This window comes from Protopterus annectens, chromosome 6.part1 (genome assembly GCF_019279795.1).
Source record: "Protopterus annectens isolate FY-2018-M chromosome 6.part1, PAN1.0, whole genome shotgun sequence".
In the NCBI taxonomy this organism is placed as follows: Eukaryota; Metazoa; Chordata; order Ceratodontiformes; family Protopteridae; genus Protopterus; species Protopterus annectens.
The window spans coordinates 551,372,062-551,391,130 of NC_056738.1; positions in this window are offsets into that span (position 1 = coordinate 551,372,062).

A 19,069-nucleotide genomic window follows, 5' to 3' on the forward strand; every position below is an offset into this window, starting at 1 on the left:
TTGTCTGGCAGTATGTCTCTGTGCTTTCCATCATGCAAATGCAGTTGACATGGTTGTGCATCTTTGCGCACTGACTGTTAAATGCAAGACCTGAATTTGGCACCAATTCCTTGACTTCTACAGACACTGTTGGTGAAGGAGATGATGGTTCATAGGTTAGTACTAGGCTAACTGCCCTTGCGAGCCATTTTTTTAAGCCTAGACAATTATCTCTTGTGAGACTCAAACCCTGCACCTCGTGTGTGTAAGGCAGACACCTTAATCATTAGGCCACCCTCCCAACCCTATGCATGGTAATAAATTTAGAGCACAAAGATGAGGTGTTGAGGAATCCAGAATATTTGTAGCACTCCTTGTGAAGTGCTACAACCATAGGAAGGATCTCAGTATAAGGCTGAGGTTTGCAACAGTTTAGCCAAGGCTGTTTCCAGTGCCACTGGCATCCCATGTAATGGGGAGTAATTTCATCACTACTACAGTGGAATGGAATGGCACAAGCAGGACTTCCTTAGCCAATGGGAGGATGAGTTCAAAACTGCTAACACCCCATAGTTATCTAAGTATAGTGACCCACCACCAGTCAATGATATAGCATAGATTAGACAGCCCAAACTAGTATTCAGTGAGCTGTCATGATACTTTTTTTTCTTTTCTACCGTGCAGCTGCTGAAGGCAATACAGTGAACAGGGAGGCATACCAGGACAAGATAAATCACCTCAGAGAGGTACAGGGTTCATATGTATCAGTAATGACTGCCATCATAATAATTATTGCAATTACATAATTAAGTAGCTTATTGAGCATGCATAGCTTAACTGTTCCAGCAGGCATGCATGCCTTCCCATATAATTCTGGTTGATTACATTAGACAAGGATTATAGAGGGATTTGTGTAAGTGGGTTCAATACTCAGAAGTAGAATGTACATAGTAGTCTAAGATTTATATTATTTCTACAATGTTAAATGCAATAATGACTGCCATTAATTCCAGTTGTGTAATTCACAGAACTACTCTGTTAAGCATCTAGCTATATGGCAATAGTTAAATGAATACTTTTGTTTCTGATATCGTAGCATTGTAATTGATTAATGTTAATACAGAGCACTTTCTTCCCATCTTTTCTGGATGTGGAAAAGATGTACAGACTTGATAATCAGAAATGTGTATGTATGTATGTATGTATGTATGTATGTATGTATGTATGTATGCATTTATTTATTCATGTTTGATTATTGGGGAAGTCTGACTGGGTAGGAACCCATTTTCAGTGGAGGCCTGGGCGAAAAGCTCCAAAGTATTACAAAACATTTTAAGAAGAATCATTTTAAAAATAATATAAAATACAAAAACACAGCTGAGGCGCTAGAGAATTGTACTGTTTGGTGTTTTGAAACTGCCATGTTATATACCTGTTTGTTATTTTAAATAACTTTTACTAAAGTTTTGGAAGACTGTCTGGTTTGTATTCTTCATGGTTGAGATTGACAATCTGCTACATGTTGTGAAATAATATAAAATACAGTTTAAATAATTATACCAAATTAGACATAGTATGAAAACATTGTTTAAGAGTAGATACAAGTTATATGACAATGATTTAATAGGGACATTGTAGCTAGTTTATAGAGGAATTAAAGGTAAGTTTAAGCCAAATGGCTCTCAAACACAACCAGACAACTAATACTTTATAGAAACAAAGCCTGGACTAAATGGCGAACCACTAAAAACATAACTGATCATCTCACTTTTAAACAAAAAAGAAATATGACAAAACAAGCCATCCTAAAAGATAAAAGAAACTTCTGTACTCAACTACAGCAATCTTCCCTTCACCAACCACATAAATTTTGGACCGCTATTAACACACTGCTATCCCCTGCCAAAGCTGTCACACCTAATCCACTAGGCTCTAACCCTGACTCGCCTTTACAAACAGCTAATGCCTTTAATACCTTCTTTACTTCAGCTATACTAAAACTAGCTAACCAACAAAACCCTGATACCTCCAAAATATTAACCCCTAGCTCCACCCCCCCATTTCATCTTAAACCTATACCCACCTCCTATATATTATCCTTACTTCAAAAACTTAAACCAACAACCCCCTCAGCTGACAAATTACCAGCAGAATACCTCCAACTAAGTGCAAAAGCTATAGCCTACCCCATCTCTGTATTGATTAATAGGACCTTAAAGGAAAGTACTATCCCCTCAGTATGGAAAATCTCACATATTATCCCCCTTTTCAAAGGAGGTGACTCTACGGAGTATTCTAACTTCCACCCCATAGCTTTACTATCCCCTCTTGCAAAAATAATGGAGACATGCATCCACAAACAGTTACTTAACCACCTACTAAACTTCAATCTCCTAGCTAACTGCCAACATGGCTTACCATGCCACAGTACTACCACAGCCTTACTATCCTTCATAGACTCTATAAACAAAAATAACAATAATACTCCCTCTTCAGCATTCTTTGTTGACCTGTCAAAAGCCTTTGACATGGTTAATCACCAACTCCTCTTACATCGTTTAAAATCCCTCTCTCTGGACAATCTTGCATTAAGCTGGTTCACATCCTATCTCGAAAATCGCAAACAGGCAGTTCTCTGGGACAACCATCTCTCTGATCTTCTCCCCACCTCTATAGGATTCCCTCAGGGCTCCATCTTAGGTCCTCTTCTGTTTTCCATTTTTATAAATGACCTTCATCTATCCACACCTCTATCTACCTGTATTCAATATGCAAATGACACTACCATCATTTGCTCTGCCTCAACTCAGACTGAACTTCACTCCCTCACACAAAAAACCTTCACCACCATAGAGCAATGGTTTGCTAATCATTGTCTCCTCCTCAACCCCAAGAAAACCAAACTTCTCATCTTTCCACCCACACACCTGTCTCCCTCAATGGATTTCACACTCGCATCCAATAATGGCACCCTCATCACTCCAGACCAAACAACCAAACTCTTGGGTATTACTATTGACAACCAACTAAAATTTGACTTTCATATTAACTCAACAATAAAACAACTAACAGAAAACTAGGTTCTCTCTACAGAATCAAATCTTGCTTAACTCCTGAAGCCAGATCTAATATAGCCAGAACCCACTTAATCTCTACCCTATTATATGCTTCCCCCATATACACTAATCTTTCTAAGTATAATCTCAATAAACTAGCCACATCATACAACAACATTGCCAGATTTGCTACAGCCTCTCCATATAGGACTCACCATTGCTTGAATCTCACAAAACTAGGTTGGCTGGAACTACCCCACCTAATACAATACTATCAACTTACAATTGCCCACAAAGCCCTTCATCACCTAGAGAACACACCAATGCTCTCCACCCTTATAAAACCCTATACCAATTTGAAGAACCTTCGCTCCTCTAACAAAATACTGATTCAAACTTCTCTATCAAATAACATAGCAGGTGACTCCACATTTTCCAACTCAGTTGGCAAAATTTGGAATCAACTACCACCAGACCTCACATCCCTGACCTCAATTCCACTATTTAAAAACAAACTCAAAATCTTCCTAACCAACCACTGGCTATGCTCTTGCTATAACCCTGGCTAACTTCTTTCTTTTTTCCCTCCTTCCTTTCTTCTGACCTCCCTCTCCTTCTCTATACCACAACTTCCACTTCTTAATTATTCCTATCTCTCTCTCTATTATTAGTCATAAATCTAATTTTGCTTCTCACGTATAATGTAGTAATACTGTAACTAAGGAAAACATCTAATCTTATTTACCTGCTAAGTCTCATATTGTACTCTTGTGTCTTTACATTCTGGAAGAAATTTAAAGCAAATGTTTTCTTTTTATTGCATAATTCTGTATATTATTTAACTTGTTAAGTAGTAGTTAGCGGAGCTTTTCTCCTCGGGCCTCCACTGAAAATGGACATGTATCCAGTTGGACTAGCCCGGTTAACAAATGTAAAATAAAATAAATAAAATAAAGTTAGTATAATACAAACAGGAATTGAAATATGAAGTGAGAGTAAAGTAGGCTTATGGTATATTTGGAGAGAAAGCCAGGGGAGAGAAATTGATGCAACTAAGAAAGTGATTGAAGACGGGAGAGTAAGAAGATGTAAGGTATGAATAGGTATTTGTCCACACTTAGGGATATAGTTTATCCTGGTAATGAGATAGAACACTGCCAGCTTTTAGCTGCTGGTATTTAAGTTATAAATTGATGTGACATGCCAGGGATCTAATTGTCTTTCTTTTTCATCTTTCCCTACCCCTTATCTTTTTTTTTATTATTATTTTTGGCTTACATTAGTTCTGCTGTCATGCATTTCTGCTTACAACAACAATCTGACTTTTAGGACATGGAGGTAGACTGACTATTGTGGATCTGTCTGACATGCCTCTACAGTTTGCATCACCAACAATCAGAACCTCATGGTCACAACCAATTAGTACTGCCTCCACAACTCCTGCCCTACCTGCTCCACCTGCAACAGGTAGCTATGCCCTGGCTGTGGTACACTGGTACCCTCTGGGGGGAGTAGTAGCAGTGGAGGTGGTGATTTTGTCACCCAGCAAGAGATGACAAAGCTGGTGGAGTGAATAATGGGAAAGGTTCTTGATGCCTGAATTGGCTGTTTAGAGAATGTCCTGCATCATATTGACAAGATGATGCCACTTCTTGCATTGACACAGGGAACTGAGGCAGGAGACAGTGATGACAGTTTTGAATGTGAGACCTAGGTTCTCACTGTGCTTAAGCTTGATGTAGGTGTGCCTCTGATGTCTGTTATCCATCCCCAAGCATGGTATCCCCCAACCTTTTGTGTCCATCACCATCCCTGTCTGTCTTGTATGTCCCATATGTCTAAACCTGCTTCCTCACGTACCCTATCTACCTGACCCCCCATTCCTAAGCTCCTTCCCCAGCATACCTACCTCTTTGAAAAAAAAAAGATGGGCACCTGTCCCACAAAAAAATATGCCCTATAAATAGCTCTCTACTTTGCTATGTGTTTTCATGGCACCCATGATTTGGTTCAATTGGCTCCACAACATTATTCTGTTGTTGTCACCCATCCTTGGTGTGGTGATAGTCCAAATTCTGAAAACTCTGTATACGTTTTTACATTTATGTTGTGAAGAAATAGATAGCTATGGTTGTCTCCCACTACACTCCTGCAAATCCCTGTATTCTTTCCCCTGTGTCCTGCGTTTTGCTTGCACACCGTTTTCACCACTTTCTTATCAACCTATTTTTCACAGATTAAATCTGGCCAAAGCATGGAATCATAGACAACACACATGGCCAGAAGTGGCCCAGAAAAAAACTTCACTTTTTGTCTTCAACATTTGTATGGAATTTGGCATCTCACATCAATGATGAGTCACAGCGAAAGGCTGTTCACATCCTATGGCAAAGACAGGGGATTTCTTTGCCATCAGCCACCCTAGTCTAGTTATCTTCACACAAATGTGCCTAAACATACTGCTTTGTAGGAATATAGAGTCAAGGCAGAGGACATCCTCTACTTTGCAACAATAACTCTTAAGTTCTTAGGCTGTTGGATGTAACAAGTTCCAGTTAGGAGTGTTGACATAAATCACTTGTATGAAATTTGCTGTTTGTCATTGCATCAAGGGTTAGATTTCAGATGTTTGTCTCATTATTTATTATTGCCATGTTCTACTTCTATACTATTTTTAATTGCACACGTAACAGTATCTCCATTTATGAATTTGCATAAACATATTTAGATTACTGAGACAATAAAGCATTTGTAAAGACATCAACCCCCTAACAGGAAGATGTAATAAAAATAACCTTATTGTGCTTATGTCTTTAGCATTTTTCTTCTTCTCCTATACCTTCTTTATCCTCATAGCAATCACTTCATAGTACAGGGCATAACAGATTAAGACTGAGGATCCACCATGAAGATGGCCAGAAATGTCACATAAAACCAGCATATGGTATGTCTCTGCCCATCTCTCTTCACCCCTTCTATCTCAGCCATTTCTACTACTATTTCTTACATTGATGGATGTAAAGTTCATCTTGTTTTCATATTGTCATTATTTGTCTGAAGACTAAAACCTACATATTCCTTTGCTTCAATAGGTTATTACTGTCCCTTCAACTGTTTGATTTTTAGAGAATTGAAGTACAATTTCCTTGTTGATGTGTTGAGATAATGATTAGATTTATGTATGTATTCTGGCATACTGTCCAGGGCTGTAATCCAGAAGTAGGTGAGATTCTTAGTGACTCTTTTTATAAGAGTTTGTGATGTGTAGCTGTTGCTTTTGTATCTGTGTACCCCCATTTTGTTTTATCAGTTGTATTCCTCAGTATTTGCCTGAGGTCTGGAGTACTACCTAAGACTAAATATGATGCAAGAGTACTACCTAATGCTAAATACTGAGCAAAAGTACTACTTAATTCTAAACACGGAGAAAGAGTACTACCTGACACTAAATACTGAGTAAGAGTACTAACACTAAATGGCAGTTCAAGTGCTATGGCAGGAACTTGTGATTTGTTTGACTTAGATCAGTTACCTTTGTGCAAATACTCTTACATCCACTGTACTACAGTAACACAGAGTAATAGTAAGAAATGGTGATATCTTTAGTCTTGCATATCTATCAGGCTGCTGGATATCACACAATGTCTGAGAGAGGTTATAACTGATATAAGTGTGATGATGGCTGCTGCTTAACTAATGCCTTAAACCAACTTGTTGGCAGTGTGTCTTACAATGTGTCATAACATTAGAACAAACAAAATGCACCAGTCTTGCACTAACAAACTTGTATTTATTTATAGAATAAGATAAAAAATAAAAAACGTAAGAGCTTTCACGATAGTTCCTATCACTTCATCAGACAACTAAACAGCTAAAAGTTTATTTTATTTTATTTTATTTAACATTTGTTGACTCTTGCTGTGAGGTGACAATGTTAACCACTGCACCACTTTCAAACTTCAAGTTTATCATCACTCCTCCATCTTCTCCATGCCTTCATTGATCACATCATGATTTACAGCAGGGCGCATTCACCTAATAACAACAAATCATACATATGTTAAGAAATATCACATAAAACAAACTCTTGTGTGTCTCTCCATTTGTCTCTGTCAACACCCCTACTGTCTCCATCGCATTATAGTGTAGCATATTTAGGAGGCTGATGTATGAACTTTCAATCTTTTATGATTTTGCTACAGTCCTTACAAATGCCCACACTTCACAATGCATCCTGCCCTACACACATATTTTAGATACGTGCTGATTCGTAATGAATATTTCAGGTTACATGACATCATTGTCATGTGTATAAAATTGTACACTCAGTCAACTTGTGTTTTGCTTTGAAGCATAGCTGATGTTATAGTTGTTATAAGAGTTTATTTATGTAGGCATTAGTAACGTGGTTTGGCCAATCAGCTTATTTGGGATACACTTTTCTATGTACTATTGCATTCCTGATACAAAGCAGTAAATAAGAATCACATTCTGATACCCTTTGTAAAATTTTCTGCACAGTGGACCCGAACCCTGTTTCACCTGTGCTTTTCCATTAAGTTCACTGCACTTACACTTTGTGCTGCATAGAAAGTTAAATTGACAGTGAAATTTCTCCACTTGGTGCCATCCAGAGTGCTGATGGCCATGCATTGTCACTAAGCCTGTTTGAGCTTCTGAAAGCTCCCAAAATTACATGTTTCACTTTTTTTTCCTAAGCAGTAAACCCTGTTTGCTTGACACCACATGTTGTGCAAGAGAGGAATGCAATAACAGGCTTTGACCCTAACATTTCAAAAGTAGAGTACAACATGCAAAGTGTATATCTGCAAGGAACTGAGCAAATGCTGCCATGATAAATGTTGAAACCATGACACAAAAAGCATTAACATAAAGCAGATCTATTCTACATTTAATTTCAATCAGACCAGTTTCTCTGTGATTATTATTTGTGCAAAGGTTGGCTGGGAGTACCACTGTATACTGCCACTTCACATTCCAAGTTCAACAGCTCAGTTTAGAATCACATATGTACTAACACTTTGCCAACATCTGTGCCAATGAGCTTCTCAGCACTGCCCTTTAGGAAAAGAGATTTTGAACAAATATATGTATTGTAACTGGATCTTATTTCTTCATTAAATAGAAATGATGGACTGTACTCGAGAACTGCAGTGAACTGTGAGTTTGACTGAACACATTATTCTATACACTTATGTCTGCACTGCAGCACTTACACTTGCAAATGATATACAACCACATGAAGCCTTGGCGCACATACTTTTTCATTATTTAGCCCTATTGCATTGGAATATTTAAGATTATTTTATTGACACTACATATTCCCCATGCATGATCAGATAGCATTGATAATAACAATAGCATTCATTAATGTTTACATACAACCATCCTAACCTGATGAGCCATGAATGTTTTATTGTCCATCCTGTGTTTCACAAGTGTGTGTGTGTGTGTGTGTGTGTGTGTGTGTGTGTGTGTGTGTGTGTGTGTGTGTGTGTGTGTGTGTGTGATCTACACACAGGTTGACAGGACAGCAATCTTAACTTCCATCACCATGTCTCCACAGTGGTAAGAAGGGCATTTTATATTGCTCATCTCATAAGTAAGGGCATTGCCTCCAGAAAAAGGAGGTTATAATCCCCTGTACTCTTCCCTCATCAGGCCAATAATATAGTACAATACTCCATTTGCTATGTTCCTTTCCAAAAACTTGTAGTAATTGGAGAGATCACAAAAGTTCCTTACAAAGAAAATTTAGGATCTTCAAGATCTATCTTATGTGGACAGACTGAAATCAGTCACTTTACTCTGTGTCATCCAGAATGCTCAAAGATGACTTGTGCATTGCATATAGAGCAATCTCTAACCCAGATTTAATGGAAATGCTGTATATTCAAATGTCAAATGGCACATGGGTTATTGACTCAGAGGACCTTAACCTGGTTTGTGATATCAACAAAGCTTGCTGGAGAGACAGATTTGTCTCAAAGAGGGTGCCCCACATTTGGAACAATCTTCCTATTCATGTTAAACAAAGCCACTCATTGACTCTATTTAAGCATAATTTGGCACTGCATTGGTAACCAGAAATTCATCCTGGGGATTCCACCAGTGTCCCTCTTGGACAGGGTCAGTAGGTGCTGATTTTAGTGTCTGCTTGAACCAGACACCCTCAGGAACATGGGTTGAACTTGGCTAGGCTTGTAAGGGCCCTGGGACCATTAGCCTAGTAACATCCTATGATCCTATGATCATGTAAAACAGCTACATGTCATTCTTACTTCTGCAATATACACTAATGACAGCTTAGCTAACCTAGGACAACAGTCTGTATTTAGTATTGATCATCAGATTGCAATTACTCCCTCATATCAACAAGCATGGCTTTGCCCAAAAATTCAACAGCAATATATCTTCTCTGACACACAACAAGAAACTAATCATAAGTACATCACACTCTCACACTGTAGAAGTCAGAATTCTGCAGTGGTGCTCTTGTTAAGAACTGTGTCATCCAGACTGTGCAACTAGATAGGTAGGGGGTTCTAATCTAACAGCACTCAACGTGTGTGTGTGTGTGTGTGTGTGTGTGTGTGTGTGTGTGTGTGTGTGTGTGTGTGTGTGTGTGTGTGTGTGTGTGCACATGTGTGTGCACGTGTATGTGTGTGAGGGGTTGGGTATAGAGTTAGATAAACATTACATTATGTATTGCTGGCCTCACTCAACTAGTAGTCTGGAGAAGCTTTTACACTGGACGCTGATTCTACTTCACTGTTACACCCTTCCCCCAACATCACCTTCTCTGCAACACACCAGTGATGTCATCGTCTATAAAGTGCACTCTCGGACTGTAGAAGTCAGAGTTCTGTGGTGATGTTTTTGATAAGTACTGTGTCCTCTGGATTGTATAACTAGATGGGTAGGAGGTTCTAATCTCACAGCACTCAACTTGTGTGTATGAGGGGTTGTAAGTAATGTCAGGTAAATATATGACCTTACATGCTGTTGTCCTCACTCAGTTCACATTCTGCTGGACTTTTTACACTGGACGGTGAGTCCACTTCACAGTCACACCCTTTTCACAACATCATCTTCTCTGCAACACAACAATGATGTCATCCTCTATAAAGTGCACTCTCATACTGTAGAATTCAGACTACTATGATGGCATTTGGGTTGACTACTGTGTCCTCTAGATTGTGTGCTGGGGGGTTCTAATCTCACAGCAGTCAACTTGTCTGTGAGTGTGTGTGTGTGTGTGTGTATGTATATAGAGGGGTTGGGCGTAGTATCAGGTAAGCATGACCCTACATACTGTTGTCCTCACTCAACTAGCATTCAACTGGACTTTTTATACTGGAAGGTGAGTCCACTCTGCTGCCACACCTTTTTCCCACCATAATCTTCTCTACAAAACAAAGATGATGTCATCTTCTATAAAGTGCACTCTCACACTGTAGAAATCAGACTTCTGCGGTGCCATTTGCGTTGAGTACTGTGTCCTCTAGATTGCGTGAATAGATAGGCAGGGGGGTTCTAATGTCACAGCAATCACCTGGTGTGTGATGGTGGGACCACAGCATCAGTGGAGGATTCATTCAAGTTCTGTGTTCATTTGACTGTCACTCCTGAGAAACATTTACGTGGTCACGTGAATCCTACATCCACTTTCCCACACCTCAGAAACCTTTACATGCCCACATGAATACCACAACCACTTTTGCACTCCTGGGAAACATTTACAAGGCCACATGAATCCCACATCCCCTTTTCCCATTCCCAAGAAACATTCATACAGCTATATGAATCCCACATCCACTTTTCCCACTCCTGGTAAACATTTACTTGGCCGCATGAATCCCACATCCCCTTTTCCCACTTCTGAGAAACATTTAGATAGCCACATGAATCCCACCTCCCCTTTTCTCTCTGTCCAACAACACATACTGTATGTGGTACACTGATTTGGTAATCCTTTCCAAAAAGTACTCTCACACTGTTAAAGCCCAGCATCTCTTGTGGCTCATGCGTATCATACACTTTCCTGTAGATTGTGTGAGTAGATAGATATGGAGTTTGAATGTTTGAATACAGCAGTGAGAACCTCATGACTGTGTATGTGTGTGTGAATGTAGATGGTTACAGAAGTGACTTTCACACATTTGTATTGGCAAAATTTAGAATCCCACATATCTGACGGGGAGAATGCTTTGCGCACACATCTCTTTTTCAAGACACAGCTGATGTCATCCCTTCAAACATGCAGTCTGGATCACATGAAAATAGATTTCTTCAGTGGGTGTGTGAATTTAATACTCTTGTCTGTAGATTGTGTGAGGAGATATGTAGGTAATTTGAGTACAGGACTGAATGTCTTCTGTGAGTGTGTGTTTTTTCTTTTTACTGTGTAGAGCAGGCTGTTAAAACATATATGATGTATAGCTTTACAGTCTGCTTCTGCCCTGTAAACAATTTTTAGAGGAAATATGTATGCAATACACAATGGTGATGTCACCCATTGAAATGTGCTATGTAACACTTGTAAAATAAATCTTCAGTGGTGCATGTATTTCGGCAAAACATCTGTAGCTTGATGTTAGGGGTATAGTTCAAATCCTGACATCGCTGATTGCAACCGCTGTACATGTTGTTAACAGTGTTGTCACCCATATGTGCTATGTTAATGTCTTGTTGTTTCTGCCTTGTTTAGGTTATTCTATTTTTCATTTAGAAGTGCCATATTTAAGATTTCTATTTTTCATTTAGAAGTGCCATATTGAAGATTTCTATTTTTCATTTAGAAGTGCCATATTGAAGACTGATGCTGTCATTTAATAATAATTTCCTTGCATACTAATTGTAGTAAGATAACTTCTCACAATTGAGGTTAGTAGATGATGTAATGTATGTTGTTGCTTAGGAAGGTATGTGTTCTGCTAAGTGATTATATCCACATTGTACATATTTCTTGTTGTACCATAACAGTGACACAAGCAGTATGCCACAGGTGTGTTTGGGTATACCTAGCATCACAAAGTGGTGTTTGACATAAAGCAAAATTATTTCAAAGTAATTACAATGACAGATATTCCTAGACTCATTAACATGATGCGATGTTTTCACATAGACAAACATATTACAATTGAAGATGCACATGTACTGTGGCACATTCATTGAACCCATTAATGTGCTGAGTTTCTGAACACTTAGTCAGGGATTCCAAATCAGCTTTGAGTGACCGTAAGTATTTGTGTCCTTAACTGTTCTGCATGAATGACATCCCCCTCAGTTCTGAGGTGTCCATAGAGAGTGGCACAGGCCTCCACCATACAAATTATTGATAAAATTATGGCCAAATAAAGTACATCTGTTATAATGAGTTGACATAGGTGAACTTCCGTAGCTGTGTTGACAGTTTTACTGTGGAGCATGTGCGTCATGCCCATATTCTTAGTTGGAGGAGTTGTACAGCTTAAAGTTCAGTTCTAGCATAGGCGGTACATGTGTGAATGTACTGACATCACATAACAACCATCACATCATATCAGTATTACTCCTTGATATATGACATATGTTTTGATTTCATGGCAGTATAACATTTGGTCTGGCAATGTCATGGTGAGAGTGCCCCCGTGGTTCATGCAATGACTGCTGCATTGTAGACATTAACTGTAATTGATTTCTTGGGTGTTGTGTGTACAAAAATACAGATTAAGGTTCCTTGGCCAAAGAACATTGATAGTGGACTGATCACATTTGTGTGTACAGGAGCATAGTCAATTAATTGCCATCAGCCTGATATACTCATGTGACACTCAGTATCAGTGTTCCTTTCTTATTTCCCACATTAATTTCAGTTGTTTGTGATAATATCCATTGCTCTCTCCTGTAGCAGATGCAGACAATACATAGCTCTGTGAAATAAATCTCTTCACAGTGTGGTATAGCCATCTGTTATATGTCTGGCTGATAAATGTGTTAGGCAGCAGTGCCTTAGGCAACGGTATTACGTATGGCACAATCTGCTCCCACATTGTAAGGCCACACACATCTATATATTGGGTCCATACCCATTAGAATATGAAAGTGTGGAATTCCCTTCAACGGTGTTCCTCTTGGTACATGTATTATGCCTATTTCTGTGGCTTATATAGTTAATACATAGTTCAGTAGTAACATTGATAGCATGGGTTTGATTCTTGTCAAAGAAGATTTTGACTAATGAGACATTCTTCTTTTCAAACATGGCATATTGATGAAACTAAAGCTATGCAAATAGTAATGTATGTAGCATTCTTACTAACATTCATCTCAAATCAGCATGTTAATCATGTTTATATTATGAGTACTCACCTCTCTTCTAATGTTACTTTGTGTAACTCTCACATCTCATGCAGTCATGTCCATTTTTATTTAAATATATTTGCTCAAGAAGTGTGATGACCATTAAATATTATGATATACATACGGCATTATTGTATGTTACCAAATTGTTTTTGAGACATATACACATTTAACTAAGTTATCTTAGTATAATTTCCACATTTACCCACCCCTGTTCCTTCTTTCTGTCTTCATATCTTTGATTTGTGTGCATTGTCCTCTGAACACTTTCCCTTCATAGTAAACCTTTGATTATAGTTGCCATTGCTGTTAAGCCTCCCCTCGTCCTTATTTCTGTAGTCATATCTTTTATTTCTGTGCAAATTGCACTCAGTACACTTTCCCCTGCCTGGTACAGCTTGCATTAATTGTCCTATGTGCCTTTCCATGCAGTCTACGTGAACATGCTTAGCAGGTTTGCCCATAGGCAAGCCTGTCTGTTTATTGTTTGTGTACTCATGCTACTCAACATGTTTTTGTCGTCGCCAACACTGTTGCTGGCCAGGAAAATGTGATTGCATTCATGTAACTGCGATGAGCAGCATGCATATGTGATTAGTGTTGCTGCTCACTGTGCTAACACTTAAATATCATGTAGGCTTTGTGTGAAGCCTACACAATTGTTAACGAATTCCAGTGTGAGTCTTTGGGCTTTAATAGCATAATTTTAAGAAATGTTTAAAAACATACCTTTGGAAAATCATAATTTAAGGTAACAATATATATTTTAACTCTGATAGTTTGTGATGCCTAACCATGGTTTGGTATTAATAGTGATGCAAATGCATACTTTACACATTTAACAAGGAAGTAGCAAACAAACTCTCTGATTATGGCTTGTAGGATATGTACAAATGTAATTTGTGTGTGAAAGGTAGGCAGTATTAATATCATTGTTGTTTGCAAAATTAGATATGCTGAGGAATATAAAGATGCAGCAAAAGGTTTTTTTTTATATAGGATTTGATTCTTACACATTTGTCTGAATATTTTGATGAAACACCCATAAACTGCCTGAGAATTTACAACAACAGGCCAGGTGCCAGTACAGTACAGTACAAAATGCCAATACTTCAGGCTATTTAGAAAACAACAACATCTGGCATTCCCTGAGGTAGTAGTAAATAAAAAGTCATGAGAACTGAATGCAGAGTAAACAGACAGCAGAAGAAATAGCATTAAAAGCCAAAAAATGCAATGTAAAGCTAAGACTCTGCTGTTGTGCATAAACTAAATAAGCATGTATATTTTGAAAAATCACTGCATGTTAATTTTACAATTTGAGAAAATATTTTAATCTTGTAAACAAAGCAAGCATATACATTTTGAAAAAAATCACTGCAAGCACATTCTTGAGGTTGGCAACATATTTTAGTCTTCTTTAGTTAAGTTTGTGCTTGCTTATATTTAAGAATATACACCAACAGACCCTCTGAGTAAAATAATTAAACTTTCAACAATGTGAAATGGTTAAATTCTGCTTTTCAGAGCAGGGAGTTCAAGGCATGCTAGTTACACACAATTACTATGTATAAATAATAGAAATCCTCCCCTGGCAAACACAGAAGCACTAAATCCCTTTCCTGCAATTCACTAACTTACATCTACTGCCTCACTGCCAGATAGTAAACAGTGCAAATGTTTTAAACACAAGGGAACTGAACTCCTGTTTTATTTTGTTTTGGTCCTGAGAGGAAGCTTTTCAACAACTGGCCATGGTTGCATAGCCTACTAAAATATGATCACTTCTAAAACATTCATGTGTTGGTTACACACCAGAGGTGTATTATTTATACAAATAAAGCTGCAAAAGATCAGTACTAATTGCCTTGTTGCAGCTACAGGCCACATTTACTCTATAAATTTTGCAAAGCAGCTCATTTAGTTAATCCCAGGTAGTAACAGGTATTTGGTACTGAAAGAGAAGGACAAATACTCCTGCTCTTGTGAGGGGCTTACTTAAAACAGTGCAGTTATTGATGCATATATGTCTGGATGTTTTTCACAGAAAACCATTATTTGCTTTTACTACAGTCTGCAAATCCTGAAGCTTTTGCTCATCTAAATACAACAGTACAAGTGCCATAGTAAAAGCTGCAGCAACATAGATAAAAGGATATAGAGTCTCAGAATAAATGTGGAGTACAGCTTTCTGACTTTCATTCAAAGCATGCTGCATCAATTGAAAGTTAATTATACAGAGTGATGACAAGCCACATTAGTGACTCTCCAAAGTCATGAAAGGGATAATATTGAAAAAAAATAAAATAAAACATAGACAAATAAGGCTACACTGTACAGCCTTTTATTGTCTCATCAGAAACAGTCTCAGCACAGTGTCTCACCCAGGAAGTGTAAAGTGTGAAGCCTGAAGTCCTACTAAGCAGTTTTGAACCAAAACAGAATATATTGTATTGGAAAATCAATTAAAAGCCAAATATAAAATAAATAATTAAATTGCAATCACTTTATTGATCAAGACTGCATATACAATAATACTAAAACAATGTAAACTGTAGGCAGGCTGAAACCTGTGATACCACCTTTTTCAGACAATGATAGGCACCACTATACTAATAACTAATTAAATAATGATAAATGATTGTCACCTTCTCCTTGTTCGGCCTAGTGAGAGGGACATCAGTGTGTCTCACAACTGAGTTTCCTATGATTAGTACGTTGAGCAAAGTGTTTTGTTTTAAGGGTTTAGGTTGAGGGGCGCACTGTGGTGGTGAGCTATGTGTTCTGGGGTTGGCGTTGTGTTGTGGTGGTCGAGTGCGTTTCTGTCTCAGGGGTCTCTGTTGTTTCGGTAAATTGTTATTGACAGCCTCCGCAAAGGTGGATGTGTAGTTTACGTTTCTCTGTGTGGGTTGTGATGGTTGGTGTTTTGGAGGGCTGTGCGTTTTATATAGTGAGTCTTGGTTTGAATGTGCACTGCTTCCAGTTTGGTGATATAAGTGCATCTCTCACATGTTTGAATGTTGGGATGTAAGAGGAGGGGGTTGTCTGTGTACATTAGACAGTTGTCACAATGTCTCAGAATGCCCAAGTGCACCAGGTTAGCAGGAAAAAGCACAGAAAAGTGCCATACAATCATACCAGGAGGAGTGGTCATAACTAATAAACACTGGTACTGTTACTGCGTAGGAACAGCTAGTGCTCATAGCACCTAAGTGTGCTACAATAGATGCTACAAAAGCCTGTTAAAGTGCTAGCCTATTAAGCTAATTGAAGTGCAAGAAGTAAAAGAACAAGCACGTTCTAAGGGAGAAATTGAAGAGCAAACTTTCTGGCACCGGTAATAGTTTACCTCAGCTGAGTGCTGCTGTTCGGCGTGCAAACATGGGCTTTTAAACTAGAAAGTTGAAAGGGATGAAACAACTGCCCAAACAGCCAATAAACTACAATTTCTGGACCAGAAACCACTCCTCTTGTAGTAGATAGGCTACCTAGTACTCACCAATCCCAATGATAAGCTAGAAAGCTTCCCTCCAACACAGAAAGGTCTGGGGGACTCAGAAACTTACAAAACAGTCCTGGATACAGCAAATCTGTATCTAGACTAGACTAGTTACAGGAAAGGTGGGAAACAAGCTTAGAACTGTTTTTTGTTTGTTTTGCAGAAAAGCAGTTAAAGCATTAGCAAAAACAATTTAAATGCAGTACAAGCTAGCACACTTGAGTATGTAGCAATATTAAGGCAAACACAGTTTAAACAAATGCAGATAAATTAAAAACAAGAAAAAACAAGTGCTGAGAGCAGTAAATTATGAAAAAATCAAACTGGAGGCATTTAGAGTATCTCTTCCTCCTTTCCTGTTGCTCTTGAAGTCTGCAGGATGCCAGAACTAGATCTATGGAGCTTAAACAAGTGCAGACTCATGCAAACACGGGCTTTTAAACCAGAAAGTTGAAAGGGATGGAAAAGCTGCCCAAACGCCCAATAAACTACAATTTTTGGGCCAGAAACCACTCCTCTTGTAGTAGATAGGCTACCTAGTGCTTACCACTCCCACTGATAAGCTAAATGCCTTCCTTCCAACACAGAAAGGTCTGGGGGGCTCAGAAACTTACAAAACAGTCCTGGATACAGCAAATCTGTATCTGGAGTAGACTAATTACAGGAAAGGTGGGAAACAAGCTTAGAACTTTTTTTTTTGTTTGTTTTGTTTTTCTAGAAAACCAGTTAAACAGTAGCAAAACCACTTTAAATGCAGTACAAGCTAGCACACTTGAGTGTTTAGCAATATGAAGGCAAATGCTGTTTAAATAAATGCAGATAAATTAAAAATGACAAAAAAATATGTGCAGAGAGCAGTAAATTATGAAAAAAAATGAAATGGAGGCACTTAGAGTATCTTTTTCTCCTTCCTGTTGCTCTTGTAGTCTGCAGGATGCCAAAGCTAGATCTGCGGAGTTTAAACGATACATGAAGTATAATGTTTGTTAATTTGTTAATACATTTTGATTACTTTTGTATAAATGTAAATTTACCTGTGTCACAAGTGATAATTCAATAAAGGTATTTTAATAAAAAAAAGTACTCCATATATCATTATGCAATGACCACAGAGATAAATGTGGTAGCTGCCATTTTTATTTCCTGTTTACCGGAAATGAGACTACATAGTGCCTAATACCTCTGATGATATATTTTCTTTATTAGTACATAATTATTTATTTTATTTATTGATTTATTGACATTGACTACCAGGAAAGTCCAACTGGGTAAAAGCTGATTTTCAGCGGAGACCCAGGAAGAAAAAAATGTCTTATTGCAAAACATTTTAAGACCAATAATTTTACAATCTTCAAAAATAAAACAAAAAATGTGCAGTTTAAATAATTATAACAAATTAGACATAATATAAAAACATTGGTTAAAAACCACTGTAAGGTACATAATCATTTAATATTTAGAGAAATTTTAGACAGTTTGTAGAGAAATTAAAGTAAATTAGTCTAATACAAACAGGAACTGCAATATGAAGTGAGGGAAAACAGACTTATGGTATATTTGGAAAGAAAGTCAGGGAAGAGAATTAGATAGCAGTAAGTGAAGAAGGGAGAGTAACGAGATATAAGGAATGAAACCTGTTCACAGTTAGGGAAATAGTATATTATGACTTTGAGCAAGAACAGAGCCAGATTTTAGCTAGAAAGTCTTTCAGAGTAGTTTTGAAAGATAGGAGAGAGAGATACCCATATGGAAACGTTGTATCTTTCGGCTTTTCCCGGTTAGGGGTTGCCACAGCGGAACTCCGGTCCGCTAATGATTGGCAGTAGATTTTTACATACCAAGTTGCCAGCTCTGACGCACAACCTTCAACGAAGGTATGCCCATTCACGCATGTCTCCACACAGAAGATGCTTTAGCTGAGAATCGAACAGGACAACGTCTTACTGTGAGGCGACAAAATGAACTATAAAAAACATTTTTTGAGAAAAGTCTATTTTCTCCCAAAAATTCCAGGTATGCATGCGATGTCAAAGTTGTCAAAGCTACTTTTCTTCATCAGTTCAACATTTAATAATTGCAGTCCTACCATATGAATCTGTGATTTCTGCAGATCATATTTTTTTCTGCCATATACTCAGTACTTTGATAATAGTCCATTTACCTTCCCAGT